The sequence below is a fragment of the Amblyomma mixtum genome, chromosome 3 (assembly GCF_055824585.1).
Source record: "Amblyomma mixtum isolate Tamu chromosome 3, ASM5582458v1, whole genome shotgun sequence".
Classification (NCBI taxonomy): domain Eukaryota; kingdom Metazoa; phylum Arthropoda; class Arachnida; order Ixodida; family Ixodidae; genus Amblyomma; species Amblyomma mixtum.
In genome coordinates this window covers 42,694,824-42,711,214 of record NC_143014.1, presented here as the reverse complement: position 1 = coordinate 42,711,214, position 16,391 = coordinate 42,694,824, and the positions used below count along the sequence as shown (strand labels likewise).

Sequence of the window (16,391 nt, the reverse complement as noted above, 5' to 3'; positions counted from 1 at the left end):
CTGTATAGTAATCCACAAATACGGTGATCACCTCATTTGTACTGGACACTAGTTTTCCATTGGACATCATCCCCGAAATAAACTTTACAGTCGCATGACGGCGCTCATCGAGCAAAGCCTGTCGTGTCGGGTGGTCGCATTGCAGATCGCGCTTGGTACGAGATCGAACACGGGCGCCCCGGTAGCGTTCTGCATCAAATCTTTGTAACTCACTTTTGATACTAGCAAATTCATCCGTATACAGGGTCTGTTCTCAAAGTAGTAGGACTTGTTTTTTCTTGGGCTAACGGGCGGACGAGAGGCGGTCTGCGTGAGCAGGATCGGTGAAGGGGGATATCGGGAACGCTGGGAAAAATTGGCAGTCAGCTCTTGGCCGTTGAAGAAAGCAGGCCGCTTGTACTGTGAACCCCTGTCGAAACGCCTCGTCACGCAGAGTCATGGAGCGTTTCCTGGATCAGCGATACTCGATAAAATTTTATGTAAAGTTTGGTAAAACGGGCAAAGAGACTCAAGACATAATTAAGGAGGCTACGGTGATGTTGCCATGGGTATGTCAGGTGTTTTTGAGTGGCAAAAGCTGTTCTGAGAAGGTAGGGAAAGAGTGGAAGACGACGACCGCTCCGTACGCCCTTCAACCAGCAGGACCAACTAAAATGGGTCGTAAGGGAAAAATTTACTGAATAGTGATCGTAAGATTCGTATCAGAATGATTCCTGATGACTTGAGCATTACTGAAACCCAAGTTTTTGAGATTGGGATAGAAAACTTAGCCATGAGGAAAGTGTGCGTGAAGTTGGTGCCGCGAGTGTTGTCAGAGGAGCAAAAGGCCACCCGGAAAGCCATCTACCAGGATCTTCTTCATCATGTGAATGAGGACCCCGATTTTTTGGACAATGTAGTATCCTATGACGAGACGTGGGTGTCTGAATACAACCCGGAGAGCAAGCGGCCGAGCTCAGAATGGCACACCCCTTCTTCCCCACGCCCCAAGAAAGCGCGAATGAGCAAATCCAAGCAAAAGTCCATGCTCATTTGCTTTCTTGGTCGACATGTCATACACAAAGAGTTCGTACCGCCCGGACAAACAGTTAATGCAGTTTTTTACGTGGAAGTCCTCAAAAGACTGCGAAAACGCATTGTTCGTGTCCGGCCAGCCATCGTCACCAATTGGCAGCTACACCATGACAACGCGCCGAGCCACACAGCGTTCCGCGTATCTTGCCCAGCACAAGGTGGCAACGCTTCCTCAGCCCCCCTGCAGCCCCAACTTGGCCCTGCCATACTTTTTTCTATTCCCGAGAATAAAATCGGCGCTCAAGGGGAATCATCACGGATCAGTAGAGGCGGTTCAACAGGCCGTGACGAGGCAGCTAAACAGCATTCTAGTCCAGGCGTTCCTGTAGGCGTACGAAAACTGCAAAGCTCGTTGGCAGCAGTGTGTAGATGCGGAAGGGTTCTACTTTGAAAAATTCTAATCGGTTGTAGTGTTCTCATTAATATTTTTTTTAAATGAGTCCTACTACTTTCAGAACAGACCCTGTATAAACCAGGTGCCTCACATTCTATTTCATACAGGTTGTACAAATTTTTCCTGAGTGTCTGCTCCTGATGTTTCCTGTAAAAGGACCTCACGGAACCCATTTTTATAGCTGTAGCACGCACGTCCTGCTTAAACATTTCCCAAGCGGCGAACAACGGCATTTTGCTCGATAAACAGGATCCCATGTTGCGAGCGGACACGAATCACAAATTCTTCATCATTAATTACTGAGGAGTTCAGGTTCCAAAGCGCCCATTTCGGCCTGAATTTTGAACAAACACTGCCTCCGAGGCGAGCAACCACCATAAAGTGATCAGAGAATGAAACTGGTACAGTGTCACAGACCAATCCTCGAGAGACAAGTGCGAAAGACGCATAAATTCGACCTAGGCGAGCGTCAGAATGGCCCTGAATGCGCGTGAAGAAGCGGGAACCAGGACATGAACTCCGCCGCCACGGAGGCGTTTCTTTTCTGTGCCTATTAATGCGACAGCGTTAAGGGCCCCGTCTCGCAGAAAAGCCGGTGTCGTCGTCGGCGTTGGCCGTGAGCGAAAAATCCCAGAAGCCCGCAACTTTTCCTATTCGCTTGGCGCTCACGTAGCGCCATCAAATGGCGCCCCCTAAAACTTCCTCCTGGCAATGTACGCCACTGCCCCAACAGAGAGCGCGCGACGGCAGCGCCTCCCGCTCGTCTCGTTCGGACGCAGTGGGGCCGTGAGGGGACGCAGGCGTGCGTGAGCGGCGAACAACGCAGCGCCCATCCGAGGCGCGTTCACCATTAAGCTTGCGGCTTGCTGCCTGTTCGTTAGGCGCGGAGACTATGCTGCGTTCGTGGCATTGGGTTTGTTGAGAGGCCTCCTAGAGACTCCGAGCGATTTGTCCAACGGGCTAGGCGTTGCTCCGAACGGGCGATGGCTTTCCCCGGACTCACTGGCGGGCTGCGACACGCTGTCGCGTTCCACTCTTAAAGGCGAAGCTTAAGCGTCCTCCAACTTTTTTTGGCCCAGATAACCAAAATTACAAAAATGATAAAACACCTCAGCTCAATTCAATTACCACAGGAGTGATATAATCTTTTCAATACAACCAAGTCATCTAGAACAGAAAGCCATTCAGGCTGTTCAGTTCGTGCCCGGTGTACTTCTCTCAGGTACACGACACTTGCAATGAAGTTTTCTCGCCCAAAACGCGTGCTAGTTTTCCACAAGCTGTGGAGGCTGAGCAGCATGAGTAAGTCATAGGCAGGGTTGCCGTTGGTGGCTACTTTGCGCCAAATTGGCTACTTTTCGACCCCGTCTGGCGGTGAAAATTTCACGTTGGCTCCTTGGCTACTTTCTGGCTACTTGGAACTTCTATTTTGGCGCATTCACTAGCCATTTTTTTTGCAATTGCATATACAATAGTAAGCAAGAACAAAGAAGAACAATTATTTTCAAGGACGTTGCGCGGCATCTGGAGAAAATAACACTCATCTAGAGTACTTTCTCCGTTAGGATCATGCATCCGAAACCATGCGTTTAGGTGCAGCCGTGTGAACGGCATGACACCTTGAGAGGAACGAGCAGCACGGTACCGGTGAAATAACACTTGTGTACCGCAAGGCGACAAAGCTCCTGTTTTTGTGCCTTCGGCTTGCCGACACCGGCGTCTACCATGGGATAAGACGCAAGAGCAAAGCGCACGTTTCGAGAAGAATGGAAAAAGGCCGAGCAAGAGGCCCAAAATTCCGCGTTCTTTATTTACTCTGTGTTTTTGTATTGATTTCAAATGATATTATTTATTGTTCATTAATAAAAGTGGCTTATAATAATGGTTCTTTTCTACTTGGCTACAAATTTGGCGCCAAGATCAGGTGGCGTGGCTACTTTTGGCTACTTTTAGCTTAAGTTCTGGCTCTTTTTGAAAAATTCCCAACGGCAACCCTGGTCATAGGGCACGCCTGTTTCATTTTGAATTGACAAGAATCTAATACCGTAGAGGTCCAGGGGTAGATCTTTTTTTGATAGTTCTTTGGAGGACGTCCCAGTGAATGATGGCGTCTCAACACTGTAGGAATGCGCGCTCTATTGTCTCGGGCTTCTTGCATAGGATGCAGTTGGTTGTCCATGGGAGCTTGCGCCACGGAGGCTGAGAGCTTGCAGAGGAGAACTTGACTGGGATCCGCTCACATCAATACAGCAAAACAATTTTGCAAGCAGTTTTATCATTCCTTGATGCTGTGCACACACTGCATGTTAAATTATACAGCTTTTGGAGGATAAAATAAAAAAAAAATGCCGACGATTACATTACTTCCAAATGCGAAATCTGAGCGCAGCTCATCAGCTGTTTCAGCTTTTCGATAGATTGAGGTAAAGAATTCGAGCAAGACATGTATGTACAGTTACAGACAACTTGTTATTTTTCACGCATATTCCTTCTTCAACAAACACGCCACTAACAGTTCTTGACTGTCATGAAGGAATTTTTGTGGACGGAGAAATAGATGGATATATGCTCCACTTGCTGCACGAATGCCTGGTTCTCAAAGAGAGGTCTGCGCAAGTATTTCGCAAGATTTTCACAGCTGTGGGTGTCGTTACAAGTGAGAGGAACGGGGTGTTCTCCCGCATAAGTGGTAAGAAATTCCCGCCTGTCTTTATATCTACATTAAACTCCCCACTCACCCTGCCACTCTGGCAGGTGGCAGCGTTTCTGGCACAACGTTGTCAATGCCAAAGCATGCAGCGCACATCTGTCACTACCGGCACGTAGCTTAAAGCACAATTAAGGTGTACACTGTTCCAAAAGGACAGTTATGCGACTTCCCTCTGGTTGAGGTATGTGATACAGATACTGCGCATTTCCTTTCCTCAAAAACACAATTTGTTTACTGAAGCTGAAACGCCGACTTGGGCGGTCAAAGCCCTTCTAGCTCATGCCACGTCTGTCTGTTCTTTGCGCCAAGGCAGGCGTGCACATACGCACAGTGTCGGCTGTGCAGTCTCACTCTCCTTCTCGCGCTGGGCGCGCGTCCTCATTGGTCAGAGGACAGGAGTGGCTTCGAGCAGCATCTGGAACTTTCTGTCGTGGCGCCGCCGCCGTCGCGCGAGTGAAGAGGTGGAGGGCATCTCTTAGCGCAAGCAAGGCTACGCCCTCTCCGTTAACATCGCGTAGAAACGACTCGGACAGTCTAGAACAATCGATGGCAATCCCCGCGCGCCGCGTCGGCGAGCGCTGGTAGAGGGAGCAGCCACGCACACAAGGCTAGTCGCTCTCCAGGGGTTCCTTCTCCCCCGTTTTACGATGCGCGCCGGCCAGAGCCGTCCGAGCGGCGCAGTTTTTTTTTTGTTTGTTTCTTACTAAGGAGGGGAGGAGGTTGCGCTTTTACCCTCTACTGGTTCCAACGGACAACGGCGACGGCGACGCCGCGAAACGCAGAAACTGGCGCCTAAGACTGCGCTCTAAAATGATACTCGATTTGAGTAGTTAGGCCAACTACGAATTAGGTTCGCTAGCAATTCGGTTTACGCTTCGGTTTCGGAGTTCAGATCCAGTGTTTACGGATGGCAGTTGTTCAGGTAGCGATAATAGGTTACGGTCCATATGTGCGGAATTGGTTAGCCTCTAAATTCATTGATCTCTGGGAATCTTCCTACTCCTCCGGGCGCAGTGGTGCAGCGGTCAAGCGATGCGTCACTGCCCTTCTATGGCAGGTGCTGCCATCGGTCGGACTTGTGTTGCTTGTGCGCGTGTACGCGTGTGCGTGTGTGTGTGTGTGTGTGTGTGTGTGTGCGTGCGTGCGTGAGCGTGTGCGTGCATGTGTGTGTGGGGGGGGGGGGGGGTGTCTGGTAGCCTACTACCCGGTACCCGGTGGGCAGATGAGCAGCCTGCCACAGAACTGGCTGCAGACGAACATACAGACAGAACAACAAAAACACGACGGCCAGATGCGGGGAATGACCATCGTAAGTGCTAGCACACTAAAAGGCATATATTCAGTGTTCCGTTCAGCAATCTGTACAGCTAAAGCTTAAAAAAAGGCAGAACAGATAATACCCCGATGATATTGTTACGAAGAAGAAGAAGAGGGCAGTGGCGCGGGACGGAGCGCTCGCGCTAGGCCCGCAGCCATTAAACCATATCATCTGTCATCATGTCGTCCTTTTCCTAGGCTTGCCACCTCGTAACATTTAAGGGTTTAATGACTCGCCGGACAGCTTGGGCGGGGGTGCCGTCTTGATTCGGGTCGTCGTAGGGTCATACTTCGTCAGGTCCTGGTCGTCGTGTCTGGTGGTCGGGGCTGGGGACGGGGCTGGGGATAGCGGCTGGTCGGTTCTGGTCAGTTCGGGCTCGGGTTGAGCCGGCGGCAGAATCCAGGTCCCCTCGGCCAACGACGAAGGCGAGCAGAAGGCGGCGATGCTCCAGGGACCAGGATGACGAGTAGGAACCCGCACCTCACACCAAATGTTACGAGGTGGCAAGCCTAGGAAAAGGACGACATGATGACAGATGATAATATGGTTTAATGGCTGCGGGCCTAGCGCGAGCGCTCCGTCCCGCGCCACTGCCCTCTTCTTCTTCTTCGTAACAATATCTTGTGCTGCAGACTTCCGTTAAGATGGGTAGGCATCAACGTTTTTCGATAGGATGAGTTCGAAAACTTGCTCCCGAGTGACGCGGAGTCACTACATTAATCTCAAACAGACACGAGCGCATCTGTCGAGTGGTGACGAACTGTGTTAGTTTTCTTGGTTTTCTCTTCGCTGCCGAATGAGCTGGCTTACCAGCTTGCCTGCGATACTATACATCGGGCGCCGGGGATCCCAAGGACCAGCCGACCGACAGTGCGCGCAGTAAGGGCTTACAAACTCACCGTCCACGAATACTACAGGCAAAATTGGACTTAGCAGAATTACTACCGCCACACCCATTCTTATCGATCGGTGAAGCTTGCATTCTTTGCCGAGTACAATTTAATCTCCTCCATATACCAGGGAAACTTTATTTGTGCCGGTACACTTCCACACCTCAGTGCTCAAACTATCCACACACATATGCCACTCGGCCATACATACAGTGTGTATACATCCATATACACACTGCCACTCGGCCTCCCAGTCCCCCGCCAATCCTTTGCCTCCACCGTGGCCCATCTGGTTCGCCTCCCGGGACCTGAACCTGCAACGCGCCCCCATCACCTTGGACCAAGACCTATCAAACGGCTAACGCAAGGGCGGTTTAATAAACGTGTTGCACCACCACCACCACTTTGCCGCCACGGCGCCCATTTGGCTGCGCTTGGTCACGTGGTCAGCTTGCTGCATAAATGGTCCAGGCTGGCGCGCGCCTCGCAACGTCTGCGCCGGGCTCGGCTGCTTCTAGCCGCGCGTCGCTACTGACGTTCAGTGCTTGGATTTTGTCTACGCACAGATGCTCGGGGTTGGGCTTTTGGGTGTAGATCTAGGCTGAACCTGAACGCCCTTCTTTCCGTGATTCCACACGGTAAAAACGAAGAAACACGACGGGCTGCTTGCCCCCTCTTAGTTTGGCTCGCGAAAATTCTGCACGTGGGTAATATGCGGCTGTGAAAAGTAGTTTACAGGTCTGCTTGGTGAGGCGTGTGCAGGTCGCATCTCTGTTGAAAGTTAATGCTGACCTTCCTTGTCTTACTGGCAATGTTAAGCGCAACAACTCTTGCAATTCGCTTGAACACCTCTAAAACTTCGGCTAAGCGGCAGCAACAGCACTAAATTTCGCGAAGTGTGGGTCCCTTAGTGCTCACCTTGCAGCACCGACTGCAGCAGGAAGGCACCATATTAAGGAGATTTTAAATGGCTTCTTTAACAGCTGCTTTAAGAATAAAAGACTGACTGATTGAAATTCTCACAAGTAATTAAAGCGCCTACTGAATTTTGTAGCCACGGCCAGGGCGGACACTCCCATGTACTACGTGTGATCACATCGTTAAATACGAAATATGACGTTTAAAAGCCGCAAAAACCGGCTTCTAGAGGATAAAGAAACTTGCTTGCCCCGGCATGTATGAAGATACTGTTAAAGAACTAACAATGAGCTTTTATGTTTCCAAGAAGGAACACGGCATTCCCTCGCTATATCGGCCCCCTGAAAATTTGCTCGGCTAGGCAGTCCCGACGAGACGAGCAGTCGCTTGCCAACGCATCTTTAACGTGCTCGGCTAAGGCGGTGGTTATAAATGCTATTAAATCGTCTTGTTTCACTAATACTAAACAGATCAAGGCGAAACTACGTTTGCATTCCTTAAATACGTTTTTGTGCGCATGCGAGCTGCCGTATGCTGACGCTCATCAAGCTGGGAGTAGCAGACGGCGTGCTCATCCTGAAGCGACGGCAGTGCCACCGTCCAGGCGGCGATCGCATGGGCCCGCTCCACTCCCTAGTGCGCCTGCGCCTTTTGCAAACTGACCCTACCTAATAGCGTTGGTAGGCATGCAGCGCTCAGCCATCCATTTTCTGAAATAATCTGGTTCATTCATCTACTATGATGGCTCCTTTTTCTTACCGAAGAAAACGGCAACTGATATGGCCGAATAAACGACCAAGCCCAGATATTGTGGAAAGACACATGGGCTGGATTTAGCAAGCATCAATCTCTGAATTCGTCATATGCTGACACATAAATGATCGGGAAAGTACGATAAGAAACATACATGCTAATATGCAAACCCAAAAATCCTTCGATAAAACTTCCCCGTTTCGAGCTGTCCTACCTGCCACGAAGTGTTAACGGCTCTAAATGTTAACCAGGGAGACCGTATCCATCGTGACTGTGCATCCCACGCGTTCCATAGGAAGCGATAGCGCATTTTTTTTATCACCTGATATCTTCAACCGATGTTCATGTGCTTTTTCAAAATCTTCTTTAAACTTATCTGAAAGCTGTGTGCACGATATTCTCTGCGCAAGCTCATTTTCTTTTGTTTAGCCCTTGCCCCCGTCTTCCTTTTGTCAACACGGCGACCTCTGGTTGCATTTTTCAGCCATACAGTGCAAACGCATAAAAGCTCGCTCTTAGCAGACGCCCGCCACATGAGAGGGAAGTCGACTGGAGACGGCACCGTGAGTAAACGTTCTTCGCCTTAGGCACGCAGCTTTCGACAGAAGAGACTGCGCTGTTGCGCTGAAAAATGTTCTGAGCGATGCAACATCACTAGTCAGTTCGAGCGTGAATTATTGCACTATACCCCTCGCATCTGCCAGCAGAGCTAACCGAGCTGTAGAATTGTCTATTCTCGACCCCTAGTTGTGCAGAATGCTCCTCGTCGCAAGATGAAAAATTTCATTTTAACGCTGTCGCACTGTCCTTTCATTTGCCTGCCTACGTAAGTTATACCGATGAAGGACCATGAGCATATCGTCTAGCGTAAGGTTTGCTTGCATTGTCCATAGCTAACTTAATGCATACGTCCTTGCCCCTAGCCGAACTTAGGCACTACGTACGGATTCAGCAGCTGAAATTAGGCATGACAGCAGTAAGCCTTGTCTTTCAGGGTACATTCCGTTCTATACCTTGGAATCAACTAGTATACCATTTCTTGCTTGGTTTCTCAAACGCAACTATACATCTAGATGTTAATTTGATTTTATTTTGATGATTACCGATTCGTGCATGTCAGTGACCACATACCTCGTCTCCTTCTGCAACTTTCAGGCTATGGCCGTCGCCTATACACTGTTGGCTCTTGCGCTCTGTGCGTCAGTGTGGCCATTGCCGGCAGAATGCATGGCTCTGCACAAGACGAAGCGGCCGACAGCAGCAGCGCCGCTCGCAACTGTCGCCACGCCCACGGTGACACCGACTGAGCCAACTCGAAGCACCGTGCCGCCAGACGAGATCAAGACCGGCAAATCGCTCAGGAGCCCATCGTCAGCAGGTGTCCAGAAGATTTGGCACTCATCTAGCTCTGAACAGAATGCATTCGACGACCGGGGGGCAAACTCAACTGAGTCTTTTCGAAAACCCTGTTGCGCGGTCGGCGAGAGTTGGTCGAGTTCAGGCAACGACACTGCTGCCAGTGGCTCTGGATGGGGTTGGGGCTCCGGAGACTCAAACTTCTCCAGGAACGCCAAGGCCTGGGCAAGCAGTAGAGCAGGACCGGGATCTGTACACGGCGATCGTTGGGGTGCAGTGGAAAAGGAAAGCAGTGGGTGGCATGGCGGCCCAGGTCAGGTCGGCTGGAGCGGCGGAAGTGGACAAGGCTCCGGGCAAAGCAGTGGGTGGCATGGCGGCTCGGGTCAGGTCGGCTGGAGTGGAGGAAGTGGACAAGGCTCTGGACAAAGCAGTGGGTGGCATGGCGGCTCGGGTCAGGTCGGCTGGAGTGGAGGAAGTGGACAAGGCTCTGGACAAAGCAGTGGATGGAATGGCGGCTCAGCTCAGGTCGGCTGGAGTGGTGGGAGTGGACGGGGCTCCGGGAAAGGTGGCGGATGGGGCGGCCAGGGTGGCGGTTCGAGTGTTGACAAAAGGCAGGGATCTGGTTGGGGTGGCCAAGGCTCCGGTCAGGGCGGAGGCTGGGGCTCTGGACAAGGTCAAGGCAGCGGCCAAGGATCTGGCTCCGGACAAGGCGGCGGTTGGGGCTCCGGACAAGGTCAAGGCAGCGGCCAAGGATCTGGCTCCGGACAAGGCGGCGGTTGGGGCTCCGGACAAGGCCAAGGCAGCGGTCAAGGATCTGGCTCCGGACAAGGCGGCGGTTGGGGCTCCGGACAAGGTCAAGGCAGCGGCCAAGGATCCGGCTCCGGACAAGGCGGCGGTTGGGGCTCTGGACAAGGCCAAGGCAGCGGCCAAGGATCTGGCTCCGGACAAGGCGGCGGTTGGGGCTCTGGACAAGGCCAAGGCAGCGGCCAAGGATCTGGCTCCGGACAAGGCGGCAGTTGGGGCTCTGGACAAGGCCAAGGCAGCGGCCAAGGATCTGGCTCCGGACAAGGCGGCGGTTGGGGCTCCGGACAAGGCCAAGGCAGCGGCCAAGGATCTGGCTCCGGACAAGGCGGCGGTTGGGGCTCCGGACAAGGCCAAGGCAGCGGCCAAGGATCTGGCTCCGGACAAGGCGGCGGTTGGGGCTCCGGACAAGGCCAAGGCAGCGGCCAAGGATCTGGCTCCGGACAAGGCGGCGGTTGGGGCTCCGGACAAGGTCAAGGCAGCGGCCAAGGATCCGGCTCCGGACAAGGTGGCGGTTGGGGCTCTGGACAAGGTCAAGGCAGCGGCCAAGGATCTGGCTCCGGGCAAGGTGGCGTTTGGGGCTCCGGACAAGGCCAAGGCAGCGGCCAAGGATCTGGCTCCGGGCAAGGTGGCGGTTGGAGCTCCGGACAAGGCCAAGGCAGCGGCCAAGGATCTGGCTCTGGACAAGGCGGTGGCTGGGGCTCTGGTCAAGGCAGTGGCCAAGGGTCTGGTTCCGGCCAAGGTGGCGGCTGGGGTAGCAGAAGCGGGCATTGGTCTGGCGGGCGACCCGGAAGCGGCTACCGCTATTAAGATGGACTGGATACTTGTGGATGTCTGGATGAGCTGCTCGACGCTCTAAAGGCTACAGCTCAAGTGACATCCTCGGCAGAGCTTAAGTTTGAAGCCAGGATGTCGTAAGGTCGATCCGAAAATGGAAAAAAAAACTGGACTGCTGCCAAAGCTGTGCCTGCATTTTAGAAAACAGAGTACGTGTCAGTACATTGACTGTTTTTATCTCGCGGAGACACGTGCGACAAACCTGTAGTACACGATGTTCTACCTTCCCCTAACGATCCAGTCGTAAAGCACACATAAAGTGATGTCTCTTTACACTGTTGAACCCTGTTTTTTTTTTTGCCCGCCTCAGTGGATCGCAGCTGCCCATTTGGCCGCAGAGCACAAGGTCGATCGGTCGAACCCCTCCGGTCTCATTTCGATAGGCGATCAAATGCCAGCGCGCCTGTGTACTAACAGTTCCAGCTTCCTTCTCAGCCACTAAAAGAGCTGACGATGATCTATATCCGGGTATCTTGAAAAAAAAAATAGCCTTGTAGACAATATTTGAAGCTGAAACGATGCCGTTCATGAGCTGTCTTTTCAGTCAGTTATATGATATTCAGAACATCTCTGCACGTGGTATTTGTGAGGTTCTTGCGCTCATTGTAGGACCACACCAGTTTTGTGGCATAGAGGCGGGTGCCTTTTACGCCAAGTGACAAATTTCTCTTGAATAATGCGAACATGGCGAGGTACGTGCGTTATCAAATTAAAAACACGGAGTGACTGATCACTGAAATACGCGCTTCCTGGAGATGAAGCAATAGGGAAAAAATTATAAGGGGGGGGGGGGACAATTAGACAAAGCGACTTCAATGTCCGGCGGCACTGATGGATGCGGCACTCGACAGCAGTGGTCCAGTGCCACACATCGTCTTCAGTGTACGTGCACTTCAGTGTCCAGTCTGTGTTCCGAACACTTGAACTTCCCAGACGTTACAGCAGCAGAAAAAGATATGGAAGGATCACACATCTGATGTGACATCTTTAGCAGTTAGATTTAACCTCAATAATTAGTCGATGCTTTCACTCTCCGCCGAGGGTGGCCGTGGGCGGGTGGGCCGCTACCTAGCTCGGGGAGGTGGCTAACGAGCGGTGCTTCTGGGAGGCAGCTGGCTGCCCCACTACGTGTTCGAGTTCGATTTCTCCGCCGCTTTATCGTTCCGCTGCTGCATGGGTTTCTAGCGGGTGGCAGCCGTGTAGAGGGTTGGTGGTGGTGGCGCTTCTCGAGGTTGAGGTGGGAAGGGGTAGCGTGGAGGTGAATCGATGGTGGCGGTGAGCGGGTGGGCACCTCGGTAGCTAGGGGGGTGCGGCGGGAGGTGGCTGGTGCTTGTGGAGGGTGGAGACCTTGCTTCAACAGACATCAGATTCCCGAGGGAGGGACCGAGAGGAGGTTGCGCAGGCACTACTGTCGCAGCACAACACGCGAAAGCGCGTGCGGACGCCCAGAGACAGTCGATGGCATTATGCTCTAAAGCACCTTGACACAAAGCAGCCGTTGTATTTACATTCATTTGCGAGAGCATCTCAGTTTACTGTCATATTTTATGCATTCACATTTAAAAGTACACTGCCGCAGATGCGGGAAAGAAGAAATGGAAAGGAAAAAATGCCGCCACTTAGTCACTAACGCAAAGATTTTGTTTCGCCACCGGGATAAGACAACCTGGGAACTAATGGAAGCATATTTTACCCGTAAAAAGAAGAGTAACGGTGTATAAGCCAGCTGAACTTGCTGTTTGTTGGCATAGAGGTTCTGTTTCCAAACAATGCATGATCTTAACTTGATTTAAACTAAGCTGGAGGGGGGAGGGGGGGGGGGGAGATCGTTTTGATAGGACTTCACTGCGTGTCAAATGATTAGCTAAATAGCCACCTCTTGAATGTGCTTGTGCAAGTGCTCTCGGCTTTGTGATATCACTTGACTTTGACGTGTAAAATTTGTGTTCTCTTCAATGAAATCTTTAGTTTCGAATAAGCGCTTGTATGTGGTCTTTCTTTCTTTTGTGTTTTCGTCTGTTTCGCGCTGTACCACCCGCAATGAAATAAACGCTGCTGCTTCGTTTTAGATCAGTAGAACACTTATTCCACATTGGCCTGAGAACACGAATAACAATATATGAAGTGAAAAAAAACTATCGCCGCTTTTGCATTGTCACGTGACTTAAAACGAAGCTTTGACGTCATGACCACTGTTCGGCTGCTGGAACTGAAATAACATGACAGGAAAACAATTATTAATTATTTATCAGGCGTACATGAACTTAATGCGGCGATTAATTATTACTAATGTATCGCGCATCATTGCAAACAAAGAAACCAGTCAAGTTTTGTTGTCTCCACTCCTTTAAGATGACCGGTGCCAAAATAACCAATGGAGACGAATGAAAAGCGCCTCATGTACAGCAGTACGGTCAGTTTCCAGTCCTGTCTTTCACACCTCACTTCTACTTTCGACAACTTGCGACAACTGTTACAGACCTGTGCCCTCGCGAACACTGAGAGTTCCCTACCCATCCAAGCCTACGTTTGCTGCCGTAGAGTTACAATTTGTGAATCCCAGTAGGCTGTACAGTTTGCGAACTTGGTGCTGCGGAACGCCTAGGTACTCAAGAGGGCTACAGTCCCAGCATATGCCACCGAACTGGCTTGGCCTAGTTCCCCAATGACCCAACCAAAAGCTTTGCGCCACGGAGGCTGAGCAACGCCTACACAGAATTCGACTGGAGAAGTAGTGCAATGTGGGCAAGTTTTACACCGTTCATTCTTGGCTTGGAGCAAGTGAGGGAACAAAAAACAGCAAAAGAAGCACAGGACTAGAGCTTCCACATTTTTGAAGAGATGGACAAGACAGTGCAGAAATGACAAGGACGGCGAAACATGGGCAGACGACAAGCGCTCACCCGTCACAGGATAAAAATGGAGGGGGGAGAAAAGAAAGACAAAAACGATAAGCACGCCCCCGGGAGGGCTCGAACCTCCAACCTTTCGGTTAACAGCCGAACGCGCTAGCCGATTGCGCCACGGAGGCTTTTTTTTTTCTTCAACATGGTATTTATTACAGTGATGTAATGTTCTATGTACATGAACTATATACAAGCCATTATGAAAACAGTGTTAAACAATACATATTGAAAAGACCATGCACTAGAAAAGGGGCAGTGCAGAGCACATCACTAATAGCGAGTGCCACTCCGGTTCCTACTCAGTCTGGGCATACACGTCTCTTAGATGAACAACCATTCGACTGAAGTGATCCTTTGTAGACACAACAGGCTCACAGTGTCTGTCCATCATGCGGGTTTTCCAGAGGCTGTGCAGTCCAATCAGAAAGAACATGTCCAGGGGTTCATCAACAAATGGCAGCGCAGTGAGATAGCGAACAGAATGTGGAGTCAGATTAATTCTTTTTTTAAATGTGCGTTCCAGGATATCCCAGAAGAGTACTCCATCTTTGCAACTGATGAAACAATGCTCAATTGTTTCTGGTTCATCACAAAGGCGGCAATTAACGGTAGACACAAAAATGCCCTTTTTCTCTAGCCATGTTCTAACGGGCAACGTACCAGTGTGTAACTTAAAGAAAAAGGTCTTTGTACACGGCGAGACTGGCATCTGACGTACTCTTTTGAGTACGTAATGCCCCGGTAAACCAAAATACAGAGAGCGGTACATGGGCGGAGGGAAGAGCATACTAATCAAATCCTTATACAACTTTTTCCTCGACACTAAAAAAAGGAACTCAGGAGAAAAACGAACAAGTAGGAAACGGACAGCCAAATACACCTCTTGCATTATGCCCCACAAACACGGACGGTCACAAACATTGGAAGACACAATGAGGTTGGGTAAAACATGAACTAAATTTGTTTGCAGGAGTGAACGTACTATTGGGTGTGTAGTGTCACGGAAAAACATGAAACGTGACACTATCTGTCGGACATACAGGTGAGCTAGACCAAGGCCACCAGCGCTTACACGCCGAAAAAGGTTATCACGCCTCATGGATTCAAAAGACGAATCCCACACAAAAGTAGCGAAAACCCTGTGAAAACGCTGGATAGGAAGTCTTGCGCAATGAATAATTTGCAGTACATAATATATTTTAGTGGCGAGAAACAGATTACAGGCAGTCGCCCTGCCAAAAATTGAGAGGCCATGGGGACAAACGTTTGAGCATAGCGCTGAAGAGTTGGCACGCGGTCTTTCCAATAATGTGCGCTATGCTTATAGGCACTCAAAGGGACGCCAAGGTACTTTGGTGGCCTGTATGTCCATGTTATACCAGCATATTCTGCAGGTGTCGTACCCCAGCTACCAAACCAAAGACAGCAACTCTTAGAGCGATTAATCCGACTTCCTGACACCAAACCAAAGTCCTCCGTTAAACGAATAACCTCATCGATGCTTGGCTTATCAATACAAAAAAAAACGCAATGTCATCTGCATAAGCCAATACCTTCAGTTCGTGACCCATTATTCGGAAACCATTGACAGCTCTACTGTTTATAACACTTATGCAAAGTGGCTCCAAGTATAATGCGAACAGGAGCGGAAACAGTGGGCACCCTTGTTTCACCGAAGACTGAATTGGGACTGGTTGCGAGAGACAGCCATTAACAATCAAGCGCGTGGTACAGGATTTGTAACAAAGGCGTATGCCAGTAGAAAGTATTGAACCGAGATTGACGTGATTTAGAAGTGCAAAAAGAAATGAATGGCACACTCGATCAAATGCCTTCGCCAGGTCAATTTGCAGCATTGCTAATTGTTCTTGAGCGTCACTGCAATACTGCACGGAGGCTGAGCAACGGCTGCTCAGAATTCGACTGGAGAAGTAGTGCAATGTGGGCAAGTTTTACACCGTTCATTCTTGGCTTGGAGCAAGTGAGGGAACAAAAAACAGCAAAAGAAGCACAGGACTAGAGCTTCCACATTTTTGAAGAGATGGACAAGGCAGTGCAGAAACGACAAGGACGGCGAAACATGGGCAGACGACAAGCGCTCACCCGTCAGAGGATAAAATGTGAGGGTGGAGAAAAGAAAGGCAAAAACGATGAGCTCGCCCCCGGGAGGGCTCGAACCTCCAACCTTTCGGTTAACAGCCGAACGCGCTAGCCGATTGCGCCACGGAGGCTTTTTTTTTCTTTATTGCCTGACTTCGGCAAGAACCACAGTAGACAAATACACTTACAGAGCACAATGAGCAATAATTAACAACAGTATCCGCCTGGTGGGGCGTGGCTTCGTCACGTTAAAACTCTTCAAGCGTCACCAAAGGCTCGACTCTTTCGAGCCACTCGGGAGCTTCAGGAGCAAGTTTCTGAACTTCAATACACT

At 50.6% G+C, this 16,391-nt stretch overlaps 2 non-coding genes across 2 annotated transcripts; both read right to left on the bottom strand.

The window, feature by feature from the left end:
• Positions 1-14,008: 14,008 nt before the first annotated feature.
• TRNAN-GUU (transfer RNA asparagine (anticodon GUU)) lies at positions 14,009-14,082 on the bottom strand. Its single transcript has one exon. It is a non-coding gene; the product is annotated as a tRNA-Asn (tRNA).
• A 2,032-nt stretch (positions 14,083-16,114) lies between these two features.
• On the bottom strand, positions 16,115-16,188 carry TRNAN-GUU (transfer RNA asparagine (anticodon GUU)). The gene has a single exon. It is a non-coding gene; the product is annotated as a tRNA-Asn (tRNA).
• Positions 16,189-16,391: the final 203 nt, after the last annotated feature.